General features: G+C 47.7%; 1 protein-coding gene and 3 long non-coding RNA genes across 5 annotated transcripts in view; 3 read left to right on the top strand and 1 right to left on the bottom strand.

The window, feature by feature from the left end:
* Nucleotides 1-5,490, top strand: part of LSP1 (lymphocyte specific protein 1) — a 49,254-nt gene extending 43,764 nt beyond the window's left edge. For both annotated transcript variants that reach the window (XM_036384200.2, XM_054515244.1), the window contains exon 11: nucleotides 4,148-5,490. The gene's annotated coding sequence lies outside the window, so the exon portion shown is untranslated. The remainder of the gene's footprint in view (nucleotides 1-4,147) is intronic.
* Nucleotides 1-14,893, bottom strand: LOC118687300 (uncharacterized). The gene is made up of 3 exons (XR_004980316.2): nucleotides 14,773-14,893; nucleotides 9,077-9,212; nucleotides 1-70 (listed from the first exon to the last, which is right to left on the bottom strand). It is a non-coding gene; the product is annotated as an uncharacterized LOC118687300 (long non-coding RNA).
* On the top strand, nucleotides 10,266-15,358 carry LOC129046721 (uncharacterized). Its single transcript, XR_008508459.1, has 3 exons — nucleotides 10,266-10,284; nucleotides 11,078-11,136; nucleotides 15,315-15,358. It is a non-coding gene; the product is annotated as an uncharacterized LOC129046721 (long non-coding RNA).
* Nucleotides 15,359-15,942: 584 nt separating this feature from the next.
* LOC129046725 (uncharacterized) lies at nucleotides 15,943-21,290 on the top strand. Its single transcript, XR_008508464.1, has 3 exons — nucleotides 15,943-16,063; nucleotides 20,728-20,762; nucleotides 21,277-21,290. It is a non-coding gene; the product is annotated as an uncharacterized LOC129046725 (long non-coding RNA).
* Nucleotides 21,291-22,764: the final 1,474 nt, after the last annotated feature.

Below are 22,764 nucleotides of genomic sequence, written 5' to 3'. Positions count from 1 at the left end.
GGGGGGAAAGGGGGTGGTGTTTGGAAACAGGCTGGGTGGCGGATGATACTGTTATCAGCATTGTCATTTCCTGCAAGAAAAGACCAAGTTTAGAGTTGGTGTGGGCTTAGCCTTGGGCTGGATTCTGAAATATTTATGTACGAGTCCTCCTCTTCCTCTCTTTAAAAGCTATGAGTATGTAGTCAGTATTGTGGGAGAAGAGCATCAGTGTTTGTTTTGTTGCTCTCCTGAGGTAACCTCAGCCAGTCTTGAGGGTGGGTGTGGCAGGGCAAGAGATGTCCTGGGGGGAAGCTGTATTGCCAAACCTAGAGCCCTTCTGCTCCTGGCATTAGCACAGTGAGAGCTCCTGGGGACCCCAGATGTTCGTGTCTTGGCAAGTCCTAATGGGATTTGGAAGGAAATGTCAAGGGAAACAAAGTGGGTTTGAAATTTTGAAGCTTTGAAACATCTCCAGAGGCAAAAAGCAGGAATGTTTCATGGCTTTCCAAATTTTGGTTATTAATACTCTGATACAATGTTACATACAACAGAACAGCCATAAACTACATGTGTCATTTGAATCAAAGTCAGTGCTGGCCTTGATTCATTTCAGCTGGCATGAAGACACCCCTGTGAAATACAGGGCTTCTCAGGACCTGTGTATATCAGTGAGGAAGTGCTTTGTCACAGCACTGATTCTGGTTGGTCTTCTCTCACTGCATGAAGCACAGGGACAACATTTTCCTCCAAGATAAAACCAAGTTTTCTCTTTCCCTTGGGAGGCTTTGCCCCATTTTGCTTTTATCACTCATTCTTGAATGAAGCAGAAATGGCTTGTACTCTCTGTCAGGTCTGATCTCCAATGGCAATTGCAGCCCTTTGGCCAATGCTGGGCTGCTCCTGCAGGGATGCATGGTTGCTTTTCCTGCTCTTTATTGCTAACTCATCACTGCCTCCTTTTTGGTGTGTGCTGGTCAGTGGAGCTCAGTGACCACTAGTCAGGTGGGCACAGTGGAGTTAAGGGTTTGTGTTGGGGATACAAAGATAAAACTCATCTCAGTTCCCTCTTTTGTTCCTGAGCAAACTGGGGAGCACCAAACAGCCTCTGACCTGCAATGACTCTTTGGCAGCCCCAGGAAGGAAATCTGACTCAATCCTGGCTCTTGCTCAGCACAAAGTTGCTGAGTTTTGCTATGAAATGAGGCATAAATCACTGAGCTCCTTAATCCCTGGTGCTGGATGTAACTGAGCATCCTGAAACAAGGAAGAGGAGGGCAGGGTGATGTCAGGCTTGCCCGGGGGGCTGTTTATTTTGTGTGCAGTGTTCTGCTCCCGGTGGCTCCCAGCCTGCTCTGGTTAATGTGGGTGTGTAATGTGATACCTACTGTGCGGGAAAGCTATCCTGAATAGAACTCTGGGAAGTGCAGAACAGCTATTTGTGCTTGAGTGCCCAGGGCTGGCTTTGGGCTTGCAGTGCTGCTGTCAGCCCTGGCCTGGGAAGGTGATCCATACCCAGCAAGGAGGTGGTGTGTCTGCTAAAACTGGTTGGGCATGGGGGGAGAAGGATGATTTTTTTTTGTTAGTTTTTTTTTAAATTATTAATAAAGGCGGCAGCAAATAAAAGCACTGAAGAGGTGGCATGTTGAGCTCAAAAGCTTCAAGGTCAAGCCCTCAGTGTGGTGGATGAGCTGCCCTCCAGAGCAGAGGCTGTGGTGGGCAGGGTGCAGGCAGTCTAGCCTGTGCATTCAGTACCAGAGAGACAGGGATCTGTTGCAGCAGTTCCTGAGGAGGAGCACGGAAATGATCAGAGGGATGGAACACTTCTATGAGGACAGGCTTGAGAGAGTTAGGGTTGTTCATCCTGGAGACGAGAAGGCTCTGGGGAGATTTTATTGTGGCCTTTACATATGTAAAGGTGGCTCATAAGAGAGATGGGGCGCAGGCATTTTAGTAGGGCATGTTGCAATAGGACAAAGGGTAAAGCTTTTAAACTAAGAGGGTAGATTCACACTAGATGTAAGGAAGAAGTTTGTGTTTGGATTTTTTTTTTATGAGGAGGGTGGTGAAACACTGGAGCAGGTTTCTCAGAGAGGTGGTGCATGCCCTATTCCTGGAAACATTCCAGGTCTGGCTGGATGGGGGTCTGGGCAGCCTGATTTAGTTGCAGATGTCCCTGTTTATTGCATGGGTGTTGGATTAGATGACCTTTAAAGGTCTCTTTCAACTAAAGGTCCCATTCAAGCTATTCTATCATTCTATGACTTGCTTTAGCTGTAGGCATGAGAGACCTGCTGTTTTCTGTGAGGGGGCTTGGAGGGGATTTGTGTCAGCTGGGGCTGACAACTGTTGGACATTCCCAGTGTCTTACCAGCTTCATTCCTTAGGCACAAGGCTGTCATTAGGATTTGCTTTGTTCCAGGGGCTACTCTTAGAGACAAGTCTGCACTGTTCCAAAAAAAGGCTGAGAGCCCATTCCTTTGTCATATACCTGCTTTCCTCCCCAGCCTCATGGGTATTTTAGATTCTTTCTGGGTCAGAAAGCCAAAATGTCTCAGTTGGAAGGACATGTAGGTACTTTTGTGTGACACTGCTTTGGCTCTGTTTGTGTAGGAATTGGTAATTGCTTGTGGGTTTTTGTGCCTTTTTAAAATCTGCTGAAGGGTGAGCAGTACCTGCACTTCATGGTAGGATTTATTGTGGAATGACTTCATCTGCTCCTGTTTAATGTGGTCCCATGGACAGCCTGTACTACAAGATGAGCTATGGTCCAGCAGCACTGGTAAACCAGATTTATAAGGTTGACCAGTTTCAGGCTTGTGTAGGGAATACTAAAGAGGCAGGGCAGTGAACTTCCCAGCTACTGATCAGCTCTGAGTGTTTTCCTTGTCCTATGGACTACTGCACTCCAGAAAAATACAGCTCCCCACATGAGTTAGAGAGGGATCTTGCCTGGGATTTGCTGTAAACTGCCAGATGCAACTGTGGAGGGCAGGGGGGCTCTCAGAGTTTAGTGTGCACACACCAGGAAAATCCCTCTGCTCCCAAAGTCAGAGGCTGCTTCATGCTGTATAACCTCAAGATTTGTTGTCTCCTACAAATAGTCTGTACTTTCAAAATTGCTCTTGCTGCTATCTCAGCATCCCATCTGACTTGAAACCTGCTGTGCTGTGGGTCTTGGAGTCCTTATGGGTGGTGACTTCCATGGCATGTGACTGTACTGGAATCTGTGTGCTTGACTAATAGAGCAGTGAGATGCTGAGAGACAGCAAAAGGAAATCAGCTGTTAATTTATTTGTCTTCCCTGTCATGCCTGGCTTTGTTTTGAGTCTCCTTCAGGGCTTTGTGTGCTCAGGAGAAATTCTCCACAAGGAAGATTTGTCTTCCCCCTTGCCACCTAATGAAGCAAAAATAAAGGGGCAGACAAATTTGCTTTATTGCCAGTGCAAAGGCTGGAGCTGAAAGCCTGGGGACAATAGGAGGAGCACTGCCTGAGAAACTTGTGTGGGTTTGTGATAAGCTAGAAGGAAGTGAATCTAGAAGTCCAGAGGCTTTCAAAGGGTTAAATTTGTCTGCTGCTGGTTGAGCTCCCATGGGTGGATGGATGCTCATCCACTCTTGCGCCCCAACTGTTCTCCTGACTTGGCTCCATTTGCCATCAGCCCCAAATCAGGAATAGTGGGGAGAGTGTCAGCATGCAGGAGTCATTTATCAAGTGATGGAAAAGTCATTTGTGTGCTGGAGCCCCTTGGCTGCACCAGCTGTCGTGCGTGGAGCAGATGGAGAGCTGCAGGAACCCAGCACTACTGCAGATGGTCCCAGGCAGAGCTGCGGCTCTCGGGGCTGTGGGGACACTCTCTGCTTTAGTGGCTTGCTTGGGCTTGGGAGGAAGCCTGCAGATCTCCTTTTTGGGGTGGGAGGCAGCGTGGCAGGAGTGCAGCCATGACTCTGTGGGGCATGCAGCCCTCAGCATCTCCTCTGGCATGGGCATTTCCAGCACGGTTCACTTGTGCCAAAGCCTTACGGGTGGGCTGATTCACGGGGCTTTGTGAAAATGGGTGGGAGAAACCCAGCTGTAATTGCTAGAGCAGATACAGTTTCTGTGTAGCCCAGGGTGTTGCTCATGAGAGGCCAAATGCTCTCCATAACATTGTGTTTTCTTGTCTTGCAGCTGAGCTTGATCCTGACTCAATGCAACCCTCCGTGCCACTATTTCCTCTGCTCCACAGAAGATAATTGAAGGATGATTCTCTTCTCCTGACTGCTGTCAGTCTGCTTTGGTACAGCCTGACTCCCCTTGGGGTTTGAGCAGTACCCCAGACTGCCTCCAGATGGATGAAAGGAACTAGATCAGCTGACAAAACTCATCCCTGTTTTAACTTTCTATGTGACTCTTTGGCTTTTTTTTCCCTCTTTTTCCTTTTTTTATAATCTGTTTCTGCTATGGAGATGAGAGGCTCTGTTCCCTCACCTTAAGTGTTGGAAGAGAGGGATCTGCTGCCCTGCTGACCAGGCAAGGCTTTTGTTATGTGATTAGGAATTTGGTGGATGGTTGGTGGCAGAGAAGGAGCTCAACAGATATCTGGTGAAGAATTGATGTTTGAAATGAGGGCAGTGGGCAGGTCCTGAGTGTAAAAAGACTGCAGGGAGAGTGTGATGAGAGTGCAAGGACCACTTGTCACTGTTGGTGCCAGCTGTGGGTAAAGTCTTGCCCTGTTTTTGATGCATCCTCCATCCCCCTATGTCATCTGCTTGGAGGGACTTCTGTCGCTGCTCTGTGTACATCAAATTGCATTCAATTTAGTCTTGGTTTCTTTTAGTTCCCAGATCATTCTTTAATCACAGTTGTGTACCCATGCCAAAATGTTCCTGCTGCTTTTCTGTCTCAGCAGGGCAATAGCAGCTTTGTTTCAAATAGCTGCTGCCTTCCTCTCCTGCCTAAGATGGATTGGAGATCTCCTTTCCCAGGTGAGGAGTGCTGGCCCCGGTGTTATCTCCCTTCTCTGGGACAGGGATTTGCTTATTCTCTGACCTGTGGGCTGCAGTGCCAGTGACTGAAACACTTCTAAAAGTCAGATGTGGTGGCACCTTGATACCTTGTGAGCTGTGTTCCTGAAGCTGAGCAGGATATCTGGAAAATGGCTGCTGCTGGAAGCTGTCTTGGTGAAATGGCATCCTAGTGAACTGTCTGGGGAGACCAAGGCTTGCTGTGAACTTGAGGAAGCTCAGTCCCTCAAGAGTGGCATTTTGCCCTTGGGCCTGGGGGTTGTTTCTGAACTCTCCTATGTCTTCAAACTTCATGGTGTTAACATGTCCCCCATCCCCTCTTTAGTCTCATTCCTACCTTCTTCCCATGGCAACATAATTTTGAAACTTGTTTCTATCCTCCTGAAGGAGGGAGGGCACCTTGTTTTTCTTCCTGCATCATTGTGCTTTCTGCTTAAAACATTTGCCCCCTGGATTTTCTTTTTGTTTTTTGTAAGCATTTAATAAAATTTGAAGAAGATGTTGTAATGATGGCAGCTCTGAGAATTTTGTTCATGTAGAAGTCTGCAGCAAAGCTGTTTTCCTTGAAACTCTCTGCTTGAATGTGAGGTGGAGGAGAAAAAGCATCAATCTGAGTGACAAGGAGAAAAGGAGCTTGACATATGCAGGAAAGGGGTTTTCTGTGTGCCTGCCCCATTTACATCCATGTTATTCTGCTGTACTTTTACTTGGGAGTAATTGTAATTCCCCTCTAAAAGGGGAAGGAGTAATGCTTGGGTGAGCAATGGAGCAGCCTGCAGAGACTCCCTGGGGAGTGTGAGCAGCCGGAGAAGCATAGAGCTGAACTCCCCAGGTAACAGACCTGAGCAACATCACAGGCTTCAACCAAAATCACTGGTGATATCAGCTATAAAAAAATTAAATTCCTCTGTATCCTGCTCATCCAGCTTTGATAAGGTCAGTATAGCTGTTCTGTACTGGAACCCAGCACACTAATGGGCTGATGGCTCTATTTGGAACCATCTCCCTTTTTATGGAAAAACCTTTTTATGGGGGTGACCTTCCAAGTAATAACACTTTTATGGTGTAGAGACAATGAAGAGTTTCTGCTATCCTAACACTTTAGAAAAGTGTAGGTGAAGAAGGAGAATTCCAAATATAACTTCTTGCTCTTATCTGTCTGCTGATTGGTACCCTTGTTCTCCCCATCCTCTGCTTCAGTTCCAGGAGGTAGGAATTCAAGGAGTCCTCAAAGCACTGAGCAGGATGGCCCCATTTTCCTCCCTTCAGCCCTCCCTCTGCTGTGCTGGGATTTTCAAGTGGGGCTGGAGCAGTAGCAGTGAGGTGCATAGAGATGTGCTCTGGCTAGAGTGAAAATAACACTGCTTTGCGTGTGTGCAAACTGGTTGCACTGATTTCTCAACACATTCTGTAGCTGGCTGGTGGAAATGATGGCTGAAAACTTCTCCAGTTACTATTCCTGTGCCCTGCCAGTTTGGAGAGGGCAGAGCAGGCCCCAAAGGCTGTTTGTGTGAGATTCCTTCTCTAAGGAGGGTTAATTTGCAGAGTGTATTTTCTCCACTTAAAGCCCACAGGGACCTAGATGTGGTTTCAATAAACAACTGCTGTAATTCAGGTTGTGGTGACAGCAGAGAAGTGAGCAGGTTATGGGAGACCAGAGCTCTCTAGTGGTGGTCAGGAACCAGGGAGGGAACTGGCTCAGAGTAAATCTGTGCAGCGCTTTATGAGGTGCTTAAATCTGCCAGGGGAATGTTTCCACAGCTAAATTAACTTGATGATGTGCTGTTTCTCCTCCCAAATTAACATGGTGTGTACAGAGTGGTGGGACTGGCAGTGGGCTTACCAGAATGGTGAGAGCTTCCCCTACCTCCCCAAAATGAAGAAAAAGGATGCTGCAGCCCAGAAATGCTGGATGTGCATTTTGGGCAGTGCTAGGAGGGGATGAGGGCATGGAGGCTCATCTGTTCCCTCAGCAGGAACCTGTAGGGAGCTGTGGCTGATGTTGTGAGTGAAGGAGAGCAGGCTGGTGTCACTCTGCAGCAGTCACTGCTCTGGGGTTAGTCAGTAGCTGACTGCTTCCTATCTTTTCCTCTGTTCATTTTTCACAGCAATGTGGTTTCTGCAGCACTGACATCTCAGAGGCTTTTGCTGTGAGACCTTAGCTCTGTCTTGTCCTGAGACTGCTGCATTTTGAGCATAACAAGACAAACTGTCACACTGAGTGAGTCTTGCAGGATTAGTCGTACCCTCAAAGCCTGGTGGAGAAGAGTGATGCTTTCCTGGTCCCTGTATCCCTGTGCTCCCTGCATCCCCTGTCCTGCCATGCTTCCCCAAATTACCATCCCCTTGACAGGTTGGCAGTGCCCAAAAAGAGGGACTGGGAACCCCTGTGTGGGCTCTCGGTGCTCTGAACTGGTGGCATACCTTGAGGTGTTGCTTCACTACAATTTCTTCTTTACCCATCTTGTCTAGATTATGCGGAAGAGGAACATCATTTTGGCAGCATTGGCTCTGAAATAAATCTATGGAGGCTCCAGTGCTACTGAAATGTGCTGCTTGTCTTTCTGTGGCAGGCTTCAGGGCTGCTTTTTTTCCCCAACAGGGTCTAACAGATGAATTCTACGTGAATGTATGCAAGATGGGATTGAAAAAGGTGGTCCATGACTACTGTAATGCTATAAAACAGCATTATTTAAACTTGGGGGAAACTTAAATGATGGAAAACTCAAGTCTGTTTTGAGTGTTATGTCTTTATGTAGCACTTGTTCTGCCTCAAGATGGGGGCTGGACTTCATCTGATTCTCTTTCCAGGTATAAAATAATTACTCATTTTTAGTGGCTCATTTTTGCATTGATCCTAATGTATATCTATGCATACTAATTAATGGATCTCTGCTCAGTCCCTTGTTTGCAGCTCTGCACTGGGTGGTAATGGACACAAGAGTCTAGAGTTTCCAAATGACTTTGTTCCTTGAAATGTGTCTGCAGCTTCTGCTCTTTGAAGGAAAGGTCAGCCTCGGGGACACCTGAGCCTGAATATCAGAGCTTTGCCTCCTGCCACCACCACCTTTGGGAAGGAAAATAAACAAGCTCAAAGAGCAGGGTGGCTATAAATACTGAGGTGGCAGCTGATATGCTGCTGAACAAGGCTCTGAGGTTGGTCTGTTGGTAACTCCTTGCCAGCTCAAGACACTTTCCCTGATGCTGCATTTTATATATATATATATATATATAAAGTGTCTGTATATAAGCAGGTTAGGAGAAAAAATGTATTTCACATTGACAGAAATGTAGCTGGAGCTAGGATTTACTTTAGAAATGGAACCATTCCAAGGATCCTTGAGAGAGGTGATTTCCCTGGGATTTTGCATTCGTTGCAGTGGAGTGATTTGATTTAGATCACAAATATTCAGAAAGGTGCTTCATCTCTTCCTGATAACTCTCAGAAACAGTGGCTTAGCAATGCTAAAGTCAGGCATCAAATAAATACAAAAAAGTGTCGTGGACTTGGGACTTGTGAGAATGATGGGAAGAATAGGGGAAAGGTTGAGTAAAAGTGAGGGGGATATCCCATTGGGATTTATACAAGTGAGCCCTTTAAGGCATGAAAGCAGCAAAATGCAAGTGTGATTATCCAATGAGATGCTTGGTTGGGTAGGTGGGTCTTCCCCAAGGTTGTGGAGCAGCTGTGAGCTCCTTGACTGGTCTCCTGCCTTGCTCACCTCCCCTGGGGTCACAAAACAGCAGCTCCTGGCATTGGTCCTGACTGCCATCCTGCTGCTCAGTCTCCATCCTCACTGTCAGCCTGTCTCATCCATTTAGGTGTAAGTAGTGTGAGGATGGGACACAGCCCCTATCTTGAATGGCCAAACATGATTTGTTGTCTTTGGAGAGATGTTTAGCCTGGATCTAGGGTGTCCAAGCAGGATCTCCTCAATCCTACCGGGATTGTACCTTAGTTGTCTAAAGCAGATGCAGCAAGCACATGTCCCGGGGCAAACAAATGAGTGGTGGAGGAACAGTCTACCACAAAAATCAGAAATCAATATTAACTGAAAAAAAATCCAAAACCAAAAAGAAATGCATTACTTACTGATGTGTAATTTGTTTCCATCTGATATCATTTGCGTGTTGGGAGCATCATGCTACTCAGTCCAGTTTACAAAATTAACAGGTGATTGTTCCTTTGAGATCATGCCAGGTGCTGGTTGTTTGTGACTTCTAGAGCCCTGTAGGTAAGTTCAAAACATCAGATAGAACAGTGTTTATGGTAGCCACTAAGTAAAAGAGGTTTCTCAAAAATAAATAAAGGGACTTTTTAAAAGCATGAAAAGTTCCACCACCTAAAATTAGCGTGAAGAGGGGCTATCAAGTGACACCATTGCGTGCTCCCAACTTTGGCTCTGCAAAGTTCAGCATCTGAAGAACTGGAGAGGTGAAGGGCAGAGGATGGTGATGTTGCCAGGATAGCTATTCTAGCAGAGTAGCTCCAGGCGATGAAACCAGTTGGAGGCATTTCAAGTTGGCCGATAAGATTTACTGTTTTGCAAAAGTCAGGGTTGCAAAATGCAAATTTGGAGCTGTGCTTTGATTGTTACCTTCCCAAGAGAGGAAGAAAGCAAACTCTGGCTCTGTCCTTACTTCTTCCTAGTGAGGGACATGCTATATGCAGAGGATGCAAGTGTAGGAAATGCTGCACTGGGAGCAGGGAGGGTTTGGAGTTGATTATTTTGGTGAATTTTGGTTTAGGAGTTTATGTGCAGTTTGACTCCAAGATCTCAGCTAAGACTGCTGAAGTGAGCTGGAGAGGATGGTATCAGTGCCTGCCTTTGTCCTGGATGGCCTGTGAGCTGCCCCAACACCACGCAGGTGCTCACTGCCTCTTGGCCTTGAGGCATTTAATCCTGTTTTCCAGCTGACTTCTCAGGTTCTGCTTTTTCTCAGCCTTTCAGGAGCCTTTAAGTGTGAATGCCATGGCAGCTGGGGGTTTAAACATGTTCCCAGGAAGATGGGGGCACGTGAGAGCAGTTTCCTGCAAGTCTACAAACAGCTTTATGCCTAGGTTAAGCTTGAGCTGTTTCATATGGCATTTGAGAGGCTGGTGAGCTACACCACAAAGCCAGCTCTGAAGGCAAATTCCTTCTGCTTCTCCTTGTTAAGCTTTGTTGCCCACTGACTCCTCTCTAATCTGAGTTACTCCATCATGGATCAAGGCAGCAAAGCTCTTCCTTCATCCTTCAGATGAGGCTGGTCCTTGTGGGAAGGAGGGCATGTGCTGCTGCTTTGGAGTGGGTAGCAGAGGTGAGCTCTCCATTTGCCTTGTTCCCCCCTCTGCCTCCCTGCTGACTGGTGAGGTCCTGCCTGTCTCTGCAGGACACACTGCTCCTTATTGCAGTGCAGACCTCTAGAAGGATTTGGGGTAGGTGCTTGGTCCTTCGTACAAATACCCCTAATGCAATTAATCCCTCTTTGACTGACAACCTCAATGTCTTAAAAATGCCCTTGTGTTTTAGGAGCGCTAGTGACTTTGTGTGTCCCCAACACTGAAGATGTTGCTGGGGGGAAAAATAAACCTAGGCAATGACAACCCAACTGGAAATGTAAGAAACTCCATATTCTGAATAAGAATATTTTAACAGACTTCAGAAATGCCCAAGGACACATTGTACCCTGCTCTGCCACTGTCATCATTGAAGCCACACCAGCCTAATGCATGTGTTTGCAGCACTCACTGTATGAATGATGCAAAGGGCTGGCTTGTGTTTGCACATGCTGAAGTAGGGATCAGATCCCTTCCTATTTCAGATCCCTTCCTATTTCTTAACAAAGATGTAGAGTTCCTGTTCTTACAGGCTTGGAGGGGATAAGACAGGCAGATATTTCTACCAACCACGTTTCACAGAAGGGATGACACACTAGAGACCTCCATGGAAATGTTGGTTGACTCCTTCCCACCAGATGCAAGGAGGAGAACAGCAGTGCCAGGAAGCTAAATGGAGGTGTATATAGGTCATGTGGTCATCAATAAGAGAATGCTAGTTTGTTGCCTTTTATTCTCCTTTTCACGCCTCTGAACTTCTGCGATTCTGTGAAGCCACAACCAGGAGAAGGTGTTGGCACATTGATGTTCCCCAGCCACCTTCCAAGATTCAGGTAGGTGAACCCAGAGCTTGGCAACTGTTTGTTCTCCTTGTTATCTGAATGACTGCTGCAAGAGGTGCATCCCTGTTCATGGCAAACCCTGCACCAGGGCACTTCTGGGGAAAGGAGAGGCACCCAAGGGCAGAGATCCTGAGGCCAAGTGCCACGAGGATGCTATTAGAGGAACCAGGAGAAAAGATGGTCTTTGCTCAGCCCCTTTGAGCTGTTTCATATTCCCCAGGATCCCATTATCACCAGTAAAATGATAGTGGTCTGCTGATAGCTCAGTGGAGCTGGTTATAAAGTTTAAGGCTATTCTGATCTCTTCTTGACTGGCAGCATAAAACAGGTCATTGGACTTTGCCCAGGAACAGAAAATAATTATATATATATGTATTTATATTCTGTCCTTCCTCCGAATGTACTTACTTAGCCACCTATCTGATCTGCCTTTTTATTGACAGCTACTTCAATTAACTTGGAAAGAGTGTTCAATGAACTTAGAGCATCTACTCTAACCTCGAACTGCTGAATAAACCCCCCTGCAGAATCCCTTTCTCTGGGGTGGGAAGAAGAGAAGAAAGGGCATAGGGGAACTGTATAAAATTTACTTTGCCTTCTTAAATGGCTTTTGTGATTCCCATTTCCCTTCTGCCCTGAATCATGGTAAAAGGTTTATAACTGAATGTCACAGAACAGGAAAATGCATCCCCACACTTTCCCAGTCAGCTTAATACATTTTTCTGGATACCTTCAATTATTTCAAGGCTGTTATTTGTAGAAGCAGACAAACATACCAAACCCAAAATATCTATATCATGCAAAAGAGTAAAAGATATTGTTTTGAAAGCATTCAAACATGACTTTGGAGAGAAGGGAGTATAAGGAATCATTCAGACTGCGAACTCAAGTAAAACACATTTTCCTCATAATTAATTCACTTTGGAGAACTTAACCATTTTAGAATGACAGAAGGTGTCAGTGAAAGTTCCTCTGTAGCTCTACCATGAAGGTGTAAGTGCAGTCATGGGCAAGTCTGGGTGAGGAAGGACTTCAGGATCTCCTCTTGCCTAACTACAGGGCCAAAGCAAAGTCTGCTTTGGAAGTAGATCTGTTTGTTCTGTGTTGGAGGGTAATGGGTAGATAGGAATTGCTTTATCTCAGAAATTGGATCTCTCCTGGGGAGTTTTATGGGAAGGATGTAGCTGATTTTATTTACAAACTCTGTAGTCTTTAATGGACACGTAGAATTTCAGACTTGCAGGGCTGTAGAGATTTTCAGATGAACTTTTCCAGTGCTATTTCAGCTTGCTGGTTGAGTATTAGCCAGCCATGGAGGCAATGATCCATGAAAATGCTGCCTGCTGACTGGTGTGCAATGAGCATAGGGAAAGGATATTTAAAAAAAACCTAAACAAAACACACACACACCAGCCTTTGACCAAGGTGCACATCTTTATGCAGTTTATAAAATTATCTGGGCTAATGTGTGTGCATACTGTATGTAAAATCATCTCCCCTGAGTGCACTGGCTGCTGCAATAGGTCAATCAAAAGCCAGAAAAGATGAGAAGAGTTGATTACAGCTTCCCTGCAAGTGGCCCAGCAGCACAATAAATTCCTGTGGCCCATCTCAAGTAGCCATTCTGGGTATTCCTACTTACCAAGAAAAAATGTGACATTGGGCCAGGCTACCTATGGAAACTTGTCTAGATCTCTGCCCCAGCCTCCAGTTCCTGTTCAAGGAGGGACACTGGTTTGCTGTATGCTGTCACAGTAAAAGCATGCCAGGCTCTGGCTTGAGGTCAGCTGGCAGAGGGACTCTTTGTGGTTTGAGACCCTGGTTCATGCCTATGACCTCACGTGTGCTCTTTAGCCTTGGTGCTGCTGGGAGAGAGGGGCTTCTCCCATGACAGGTGCTTGCTGCACCCTCCCCTAATGAAGTTGGGTAGCTATTGGCAGCTGGGCAGGCACAGCTGGGATCATCTCCCCCTCATCTGGTCTCTGTGATCAGCAGGGAGTGTGAGGCACTTGGTGGTGCTTGCTCTCTCTCTAGGCTGTGCTGTGGAGCTCAGAGGAGAGCCCCAGACACCTTGCTGCTGGTGCAGGGAGAACAGATGATGTCAAGACAGCAAAAATTATATATCCTAGAGCAGGTGCATCTGAAGTAACTAGAGACAAATCTGATGAGGAAAATGTGGCAGGTTGTGAACGAAACTGCTGCGTGATGGAATCAAGGGGTGAAATTGGGGCGTGACAGAGAATATGTGAAAAGCAGGGTATGTGGCTAAGCTATGGAAAAAATGTTGGAGAGGCCTGTAATTACATGCTAAACTGAACAGAGATACCCACAAAAGGAAGAAAGGACAAACACAAATTGGGCTGTGGGGAACGAGCCTTGGTTGTGAACCAGGTGTCAGCAGAGCAAACTTCAGAGTTGTGCATCAGACAAGCCCTCTTTACCAAGGGAAGGAGAAGGTACCCTCTGTCCCATGGGAGGAGGGAGCCAGATCATGCTGGGACTGTAAATGAGATGCATGACATGGACATGAGTTCTGACAGAGGCAGCCCATGGGATGCACAGCTGTCTTTTGGGACAGTACTGAGCAGAAAGGCCATGCTCCCAGGGTATGGTGATGGAGAGGACAGAGCATGGACATGACATGTGATCTAAAGATGGATGTTGTCTGGAGCTGTTGCTTGACAGGAACTGAGTGGATCCTGCAGGCAGCAATGTTTGCTTCTCATCTATTTGCAAATGGAGCTGCAGCAGAGAGGTCTGATTGCCTGCCCTTCCCATTGCTTGTACCAGCTACAGGTTTGTCAGGATGCTTAGAGTGAAACCTGAGTGATGTGAGCACTCCCCTGCTCCCCTGCCCACAGCAGCAGTGCTCTGGTGCAGGCTGTGCAGCCCTGCAGGATGTTCACTCTGCTCCTGCCAAATGCCTGGCAGCACACGGGCCCAGGGGAGTGCTCAGTGCACATCTGCTGGGAAGCACCCTGCTGTCAGCCCAGGCTCTGCATGCACTTGGGCACACACACACACACATGCTTTCTTTTGAGCTGATTGACCAGTCCTTGGTGTGGCAGGCCTGAGTTGCAGCACCCATTGGCAGCAGGGACAGTCCATGGTGGGCACAGGGAGCTGGTGAAGGCCATTGCCAAACTGGGCCCACCACAAGCATGAAAAGAGAAACAGCTGGGAGCCTCTCCTCCCATGCATCCCCACTCTGCTGCTAGTCTGGGCAAATATGGTATTTCTTGGAGGCATGCCCAGCTGGTGGGGAGCTTGGGGGAAAGGAGCCAGTGGAAGGCAGCAAGACTGCTCGGTGGTTCCGAAAGCGCAGCATGAAAGCCGCTTTGCTGCGTTAGTGCTTTGGGCAGAGCTGCAGGGGGTGTGGAGGTGATGATACCAGCTCTGGCCATGTGTTCCCATGCAGCTGCTGCTCTCCTCAGCAGCACAGCGTGCCCACCCAGCAAACTCCCACATGGAGCTGGGGCGCTGAGGATGGATGCACTGTCCCCCCACCACCTGAGAAATAACAAAGGCATTGGCTGGAGGTGGCTTGCAGGAGGGAGGCGAGGGGATAAGCTGCAGGACAGCTGGAAAAGGCAAGCTGGGCAGGAGATTTTAGCTCGTGCACGTTACCTGGTGACTGGGAAGCTGCAGCACTGTGCTCCCACTCCACGGCTTTGAAAGCTTGTCTCTACATCCTCAGATGGGGACCCTTTCTTGCAAGGAGCAGGGAAAGAGTGGGCAGGAATCAATCTGTGACCTGAGCCAAAAATATCGCCTGCCCCACAGCTTCTGAAGCTCTTCTCTGCTCCTAGAGGCGGGAGGAAGGGGGTGCTGGAGCTGCCAGGCGCACAGCAGGGCACAGGCTCTGTTGCTGGGGAGCCCTGCCAAGGGACAGGGGCAGGAGGGAGGGGATGGGAAGCTGAAGCCTGGGATGTTTAGTGAAATGGAAACCCTGAACCAGAGGGTTGTGTGAGGCACTGCAATCCTCTGCTGGAATAGTCAGGCAACTGGGGAGAGTGCTCTGGCAGCAAAGCCGCTCCAGGCACCCCAGCTCCAGCCACCTGGGGTTGCCCTCCCTAAGAAGTCCTTACTTAAATAGTGCTTTCATGCCATGCTAAGAAAGGCTTACAAGCTCTTTTGCTGCATTCCTGCTCTCTTGCTTTTTGTTGCAGGTCCTCTCCAGCCCTGGTGTGTGGCAGAGCCCCAGCAGTCTCAGTGAGAGGTGGGTGTGAGCCACACAGCACTCTCACACAGATGCACTTAAGGCAACATGTGTGCCAAGTGCCTCTGCCTTCTTGTGTGCCTGTGACTGCTGGTTTCCAAGAGCCTTGGAAGTGGAAGATCCATAGGCCTGCCCAAAGCTCTCACCCTGCAGCACAGCCAAACCCCTCTGCATGTGGAAGGGCAGCTGGGAAGAGCCCCTGCCCTGGGGGGAGAATGGAGGTTGCTGCTGTGTGTTGAGGCTGTGAGATCCAGGCTGCCACAGCCAGGTTTTTAGCAGTGATCATGCACCATGGAGCTATGGGACCCCCCCAATTTGTTTCTGAGGTGCCTTTGCCTCAGATACCCCTCTTTGAACCCTGCCTGCCTGGCTGTAAATATAGAAACATAAGCCCTGGAGATTTTTTTCTCCAAACATGTCCCTCCCATCTTAGCATCATCTGTGCAATTCCTCCAGCTGCTCCTATACATGGTATGACCTTTTTTTCCCCCCTTCCCTTGCTTCCCCCTCCATCTCACCCCTTCCCCGCCCATCCCTGCTCCCTTCCCTGCCCAGCACAGGGAGCCTGGGGCCAATCAGCTCTCCCAGACGATCAAATGTCACTATAAGTTGCGAGCTGCATCACCTTGGGACGCTCGCAGATCCCAGCCTGCCCGTCCCCTCCGACAGGAGCTTGGTGCTTCTCTCCACTCCTCCCAGGTAAGTGGGGTCCCTGGCAAGGGGGGCAGCACCGCAGCGGGGATGAGCCTTGGTTTGAATGGAGGAGCACCAGGGGAGGGTTGCGTTCCACAGGATCTGGGATCTGACTCAGGACCCTAAGGAAAAGGCACACGTAGCTTTAGTTGGGCATCTCACAAGTCTCATGTCACCCGTAGAGGTTTGGGTGCTTTGAAGTCTCAAGGATTAGTAGTGGGAGAACGGATTTTTCCAAACCAAGATTTGGGACTGGAAATTGTTATCTCTTGGGGCAATCAGGGCAAGTTCCCTCAAGCAGCAGGAAGAAAGTGCTGACCTTCCCTGCTCTGTCACCTGGAGAAATGGATGGCTGAGGCAGGAGGTATGAAGGGCAGACCACTAGGGAGCTTCTGGTGGATGAAGAGGGCTGTAGGTCTAGAGGGAGATCTGGGGAAAAAATGTGGCCATGGAAAACTGTCCCCTCCCACAGGAATTGAGAAAATTGAGTTTTGCATGGTCAGGCTAGCAAAGTGAAAGAGTTTGAAGTCATGAACATGGGGAGTGTCCCATCACACTCTGAATTTAACCCCTCTGCACCCACAAGGAATTTCTCTTGCAATTTTCTCATTTCCTGTGAGAGTGGAAAGTTTTCCACGGCCACATTTATATTTCTTGGATCAGCTTCTTGCTGTCAGGTGGTGGGTATCCTATGGGGGCCGGAGGGACACCAGCACAGGTGACTCCAGGGCCAGAAATTAGGGTGGGAGCTGTGCCACTGATTGGGGGGAGCTCCAGTGAGGCTGTCGGTGACTGCCAGGGCAGGCAGCCACCCCTCAGGGGGACAAGGCTCAGGGAGGTGGTGGGGTCCCCAGGAGATGTTCAAGAGGCACCAGGCTGAGTGCTTTAGGGGTTACAGTGGGAGTGCCTGGTGGATGGTTGGGCTGGAAGATCTTGTTGGTCTGTTCCTACCTTGGTGATTCTAAGACCAAGGAAAGGCAGGGGATGTGAGCTGAGCACAGTCATTGCCTTTTTGTTCTCCGTCTTGGTTTTGTTATCCCTAGAAACCCCCTTGCAGGGATCAGACAGCTCATACTACCCTGCAGATCAGGATAAAGGGTACATTTTGGGACAGGGAGTTGGGATTTTGCTATGACCCTGCAGCAGTGCTGGAGTCCTGCTACTCAGTTTCAGCATTAGAGAGAAGTATATGCATATGTTTATATACTTATTAGATATCATATCAAAAGAGATAGGTATTATATATAATATCTGTAGGTATATTAAGAAATCTCTGCAGTGGGAATCTCTTCAGTGGCTCCTGCTGGGAAGAGTGGCTGTGTGGTGCTTGGTGGATCATAGCCCAGTCCTTGCCCCAGAGCTGTCCCTGCCAGGTCCCATTGCCCATGCATGGCCACTTCTGTGCTGCCCCCTTTCCATGTGGCTCTTGCTACCTTGCCTACCTTGTATGGCCTGGCTTGGGAGGGGATGATTGATGGGTGGGTTATTTCCAGGGATGGCCTGGAGGTGCAAGGCAGCCGATTCCCCCTCCCGGGTGCATTCTCAGCTGCTAAGAGGCTTCTTGGGATGTGCTGGCTCTGCTCTTTCAGCTGAGGCCAGGAGCATTTGGGGCCAAAAGGGACGTGGTATTCCTGCCTACCTTGGGCTAAGGATTGGTGTATTTGTCCTTCCAGTGACCTGCTTGGCTTGGGCAAAATGCAGAATAACCTTTGCTTTCACCTTTAAGGGGTTGGAGCAGGCAGGAAGTTTTCTGTCTGGTGAAACTTTCCCATGTGTTTTGATTTCCCTCCAAAGGGTGGGCAGCATTAACTAATTGATTTTATTACATCCTTAAACCTCAGTCAAGACCAGAATCCATTTTTCTGCCACTATACAAACAAAGCCCAATTATTGCCTGAAGGTGCTAACAGCCTTAATCCTGGGCTGCTGTTTGCTGTGTGTAAAGTAATTTCCACCAAAGGCTAATCCCGAGCCAGCTGGAGACTTTCCATTGCCTTCGGGCAAACTTAATCCTAACTGCAAAAACTGCCGCTCTTAACAGATTGCTTTCTTTATTGCCTCTTGGATGTAAATATAGTCCAATTTTCCTGGCTGCTTTGATGACTATGTGGATAGTGCTGGGCACCAAAGAGCCTTTCTAGTCTTTGGTGGCTGTAGCTATGCCAGTCTGCATTTTGCTCCTGGCTTTAAGGGACCAGATGGCTTTTGAATGCCATGGAGTGGACAGACACCTTGCTCTTCTTGAAGCTAAACCTTTTTATCTTTCCAGCCAGGGCAGTGGCAGTCAGGTACTGCCTTAAATGCTGGCTTCTCTTGACAGAGGGACCAAACCTGGTTGAATGTTTGGCCCTTGCAAGGCTGAAATCAGTGATCTTCCCCTGGATTTTTTTGTCTCCTCTGGCCTCGCCTATGGGGTTCCTGTATCTGGCTCATCATTGTACAGAGTCTGCCAATGAACTTGTTATTAATTCATTTTATCTGGGGCCAAGAAATCCCCTCAGGGTTGGGGTCTTATGGTGTTAGGGATGCTGGCATTCTCCCTCTGCTTTTATAGCACGCGGACAGATGCCATGCAAAATCCCATTCGCATTTGCAGCGCTTGGATTAACAAATATGGAAGGGGGCAGGGAACAGCCAGTGTGACAACTCTCAGCAAGATGTCCTTAGAGCTAAATTGGAGATGAGATGAGCTCATTCCAATAACTGCTAATGGAAAGCCTGATTGCAAAGGCTCCCATGGACTTGAATTGCCTTGGAAAGAACAGCGTGCACTGTGCTACGTGCCTGCCCTGCACTGAGGAGACACTCTCTGTCTGCACACAGAGGGTTCTCCAGCTGATTTCTTCACCATTTAGTGGTATTACTCTTCTTACTAGAATGAGAGAGGACTTCAGCCCATAGACTTTTAAAAGTCCTCTTTTTTTTTTTTTTTTTTAATCCTCCACCTTTGGAAGACGGAAAGCTGCGTTTATAAAGGCTTAATCCATGTGAGGATTGGCCGTTTCCCTGAGTCTTTACAGAACATGTCTTTTGGAGGAAGCCAACAGCTGGGCATTAGGCAGGTTCCCTCTGCAGGCTTTTGCCTGGAGAAGCTCTGCTGTCCTGTTGCTTAAACCAACATGCTGTCAAGCATTATTACTAATAGCTTGAATAATTCTTGAAGGCTGAAATGAGACTGCTAACATGCTAGCCACTGAGGAGATAGCAAGTGCAAGTCTTCATCCTGAAGATTTTATGAAATCTAGACTGAAAAGACCAGGGGAGAGAGACCAGCAGTGTTGTAGCATTCAAGTAATTAACAGCAGTGTAAATTGGGCAGAAAAGACTTTTATAAGCTGAAATTCCTCCCAAACACAAAAATCCCCCTGTTCCCTCTACCTGGTAGAACTAGAGTCCCCAGAGTCATCCTTGAGGTGGCTGTTGCAACCAAGGAGTGGGCAACCACAGCTATGAAGTTAAAAGCAGCCTGGGACCAAGAGACCACTGAACCCAAATCTCATGTGACCTGCCAGTAGATTACCCCTCCCATCCAGCACCTCAGGTCATAACACAGACCCTGGCTAGCACTACTTCCAGGGCTGAATTTCTGAAAGAGAACAAGTGAGGAGCCAGAAGAAAAAAATCTTGGCTGTTTATCTCTCCTTGCAACATGGGGGTTTTAAATCCTGTTGATGTTAATGTATGGTGCCCAAGGTCATTGCTGGGGAATGGAGAGAATCCCTTATAGGGCAGGGTTGGAGCCTGTGGGATTACTGCCTTCCTCTGAAATAGAAAGCTGCTGAGCTGCAGTTGTTCCTTTTGAACCTAAGTCAGCCCACCTGCTCCTTCAAGACATCTCTCATATATCAGCTGAATAATGAAGTCATGAAAGTTGGGGTTTGGGCCAGCAAGGAGAAGCCTGGCTTTCTAATTTAAGATCTGCTGTGGATTTGAAGAAAGTTTTGGGGGCCTTTCCTCATCATCTCCCCTGGCCTCAGGGCAGCTGATGCTGTTAGGAAAGCCAGTGTTGCATTACATAGAAATGGTTATAGCAATGTAAACTGCCTAACTAGGCATGTCGCTGGTTTTCATCTTAAACTAATCATCAAATTATTGTTCACTCACTCATCAGTTGTATAAACCAAACACACTTTTGGGTGCTGACAAATAAGTACTTATCTCTAGGTTTATTGGTACTTTCAGTTATTTTTATAACTGACTGAGGCTTTGGAGCTGGCACCTTCCCACCTGTGGTAGCACAAAAGAAGGAAAAACTCCTCTGATCTTGCTAGAGCAATGGAAATGTCAGATGGGTGCAGGAGAACACCCTGGCCTTGCCTGTTTCCCTGAGCTCTGGGGATTTTGTAATTCAGAACTGGGACAAGGCAGCCTCTGGGTCTGCCTGTGGGAAGCAGCTGAATTGATAGGATATATCTTTCCAGCTGATCTTTTTCTCTCCCCCTCCCTTTGTCCTCTGACATGGGTGGCAAAAGTTTGTGCTTCTCCCAAAATGTCAGTGTTGGTGGGGAGCTGGTTGGTGTGTGGGAAAGCAGGTGCTTGGCTTTTTTTGTGCTCAAATATCAATCCATCTGCTTCTGCCTCGGTGTTTTTTTATGAGGTGCACTCACTAATAACAACGTTTTTCTTCTTTTTCTTGTTTGTTTGTTTTCCTTCTCTTCTCTTTTGTCTAGAAACTAATTGCCAACATGTCTGATACCGAGGAAGTGTAAGTAGAGAGAAAGTTGTCTGTGTGTTTGTCTGCTCAGCTTGGCCCCACACAGCAGAGCCAGGGCTTCCCTGCACGGTGCTGCTCTGTGCTCAGCCTGAAGCCCCCCGAGGCTGTGGGGAAGGAACATCTTGACTTAGAGCATCCAAGACCCCTCCCTGTCCAACACAGGACATCCCCCAAACACCTCCACCCAGCTCAGCCTGCCCTCTGGGGCTGTGGCACTGCACCTGGAGGAGGGGGACTAAAACCCACACTGCAGGGGTTTCTGCCTTGGTTTAACAATCAGAGAATGACCCAACCCAATGGGATCATTTGACATTTTGGCATCAGTAGTACAGAGGGGAGATTTAGGGCAGTCATGGGATCAGAGGAATCATGGACAGACCTGCAGACAACAGAATTTAAGCACCATTGAATTGGGTTGCTTCAGTGTATGGTTTAAAGCTTGACATCAGTACAGAGCAGGAGAAATACTTACCTCGTTTCAATGTCCTTTTTTCCTCTCTCACAGGGAGCAAGGAGAGGGTAAGTCTTAAATCTGCCTATAATTGCTTCTGTGCAAGCCTGCAACATTTGCTTGGTATGGTTAGACAAATCTGAAGTTTCTTTTTTGTTCTTCTGTCTGTCTGGCTGTCACCAGCTTCTGGGGCTTTTACAGTACCTGTAGCACCCTGGCCGTGTCCGTGCTGCGGGCAGCCCGTGGGGTTTCAGCTCCAAATTGATGCCCTGGTGGGAGGGGACGCTGCTAGTTTTTGTAAGGGCACTGCCATCTGCTGGCAATTTATTTTGAAGCTTCTGTATGTGGAATATATTCTCGTTTTAGAACATAAATCCCCACAATGTTTATAAGCAACATACCTAGACACTTTTCTTATATTCAGAGGTCCTCTCTGCTACCTTTTCCCTTCTAATGCATGTCTAACCTTGAGTTTCCATTGCCCAAGGAAAAATCCAATACTTTATTATCTTCCCCTTTTTAGAGCTACTCTTTTTTATTTTCAAAGTCATTTAATCTGTTATTTGACTTGCTGGTTTGCAAGTGGCCTCTCAGAAACCATCTTGCCTGGCATCCCTGTGAGCACAGAGGGCTCTGCCATGGGTAATGTCCTACTGATGTTGTCAAGGCTGATGGTTGATTTGTCTGCTTTTTTCCCCCCCCTCTCCCATTTCAATGCAGAGGAGTACGAAGAAGAAGGTAACAAAAAAAACTGGAACGTAATTTATCTTTCTTTGATTCTTGGTCCTGCTTTTCTCTTGTCTAAATTTCACCCTTCTCTTTGGTGCTTGCTGCTAAAGGCGATCTGAAACACTTGATCTGTAAACCAGTTGGAAAACAAAAAAACAATCAAGATTTTTGGGGCTGCCATGTGCACAGCCTTCATGTTACAGTGAAACAGAGTATTTGTATGAGGGGATGGTGAGCAAGCTGGGGCTCATCTGTCCATAAACTTGGAGCTTTTCAGAGCAGGGACTGGTGCAGAGCCCCCATAACATATCATTGGTGAAATCCTGCCATTCTCATTTTGGCAGTGTCCACAGATTGCATTTAAATTTTGAAATTGAAAAGGAGAGCAGGTTGTCCAGCTCCTGAGGGGCAGCCGACAGGGCACTGCTGAGGATGGAAAAGGCAAGGCAGAGAACCAACTGGCAAAGATGAAGTTTCTTACCATGCCTTTAGCTGGCAAAATGTGATTTGACAAGCTGTGAGAGACAGAGTGCTGATCTGGAAAGATGGAGCATGAAAAACCCTTCTCACCCAAGTTGTTTCACCTTTTGTAGGCAGCAGGGAGAAGATAATTTGGAGATGTATCACTGTCTTTGCTGGGCACTTTTGACACACTGGCTTCAGTTCAGGCAAGTGTAGATGCCAGTTGTCATCCTTCATTTTCCCAAGATGTCTGGAACAGAGCTAAGGGCCAAACTCTTGGAATCTCTCCCAGGATCTGCCCTTAGTGCCTAAGGCATCTTCTAAGGGGTCAAAAGGAAAACCCTTACTGGA

Source organism: Molothrus ater, chromosome 6 (genome assembly GCF_012460135.2).
Source record: "Molothrus ater isolate BHLD 08-10-18 breed brown headed cowbird chromosome 6, BPBGC_Mater_1.1, whole genome shotgun sequence".
Taxonomy (NCBI): Eukaryota; Metazoa; Chordata; class Aves; order Passeriformes; family Icteridae; genus Molothrus; species Molothrus ater.
This window is presented reverse-complemented; position numbering and strand designations above follow the sequence as displayed.